Here is a 1,455-nt window from a genome sequence, read left to right on the forward strand (position 1 = left end):
TGTGTCAGGGCAGAACTGCTTCTCGGGGTTTTCAGATGGCCAGGCCTTTCTTTTGCTTGCCTCAGGGTAAACTGGAACCTCCAAACTATTGGCTTGCTATGAAGTCTATTAACTGTGTCCCCAGGGATACCTTGTATGATAAAAAAATATATCTTTTCCCACCGACTTTTTAAAACAAAAAGTGGGTTGTTCCCTCTTTCTTCTTCGCTTGATGAGACTGACTTGTTTTCTCATTGGCTGCTGACCTGTAAGAGCAGGAGCTGTTTTTCAAAACAGTGCGGTGAACTGTGCACAGAGATGTCCAGTGAATGATGCTTGATCCCTCATCTTGAACGTCTGCAATATGAGTGTCCTCTCCCACTGCCCCTTCTCCACCAGACTTGCATCCCCAAACTTCCATGATCGCTAGCAACAAAACCTAGCTGATTCTTGTAAACCCGTAGGTTAGGACTTTCTTCTGTGGCCAGAGTATTTGCTGTAAATGCAAATCTGAGCATGTGCATTCTTTCCAAAAGCCATATAGGTCCCCCAATGCCCTTAAAAATACTTCCTTTAACTTGACTTCCAGGTGCAAATTCTCCTATTTTAGCCCCTCAGCTTCATCAGTCCTTTCCCTGTCTTTTCACACACACACACACACACACACACAATTGTACACCATATGCACATATTTTATTGGACTTTTCAGCTCCCAGAACTGATGCCTCCTCATCAAAGCTAGTTGCTCATGGTTTACTCTTTGGGCTGCCAACTGCAAGACTGGCATTCTGAAGGGGAAAGGATCAAGGTTTCTACTCCTGTAAAGAGTTAAGTCTCAGAAACCCTCAAAGGCAATTCTACCATAGGGTTGCTTTGAGTCAGAATCTTAACTTGATGGCAGTGAATTTGAAGATTTTTGGTTCTTGTCAAGGTCGGAGCACTTACAACCACAAAAAGTTATCTGAATTGGAACCCTTTCCTGGTAAGCTGTTACTGACATTGAACTTGTGCTGTGCTTAGCCACTCTGTGCTTCCCTTTCCTTCCTGTTGTGTAAAATAGAGGCTAACAACAATATTTACATTTGCTGTATTAAGTTCCACATGCAAAGCATAGCACCTCACTGCTATGGAGTAGCTACAGACTGATAGCCACTTTATATATGGTTCCTGAAGCTAGACAGCCTCAACTTGCTCCTGCACGGAGGTTGGTGGGTTTGAACTGTATACCTTGCTGTTAACAGATGCTTATCCAACAGCGCCACTGGACACAACCACTATCATTTTTCAACCAATGCCAAGTATGGGAGATACAATGATGTCTTTTTCACAATAAGCCTTTCAGTGGAAGAGGGGAAAGACGATATTAAATGATCACAGATGAAGTACGGTGAGTAGAGTCCAACTCTCACTGCCATCCAGTCAGGGAGTCGCTAGGAGTTAACATTGATTGGATGGCAGTGAGCGAGTGGGTGGGTG

Source organism: Echinops telfairi, unplaced genomic scaffold (genome assembly GCF_000313985.2).
Source record: "Echinops telfairi isolate 266 unplaced genomic scaffold, ASM31398v2 ScPeMD7_18;HRSCAF=68, whole genome shotgun sequence".
Taxonomy (NCBI): Eukaryota; Metazoa; Chordata; class Mammalia; order Afrosoricida; family Tenrecidae; genus Echinops; species Echinops telfairi.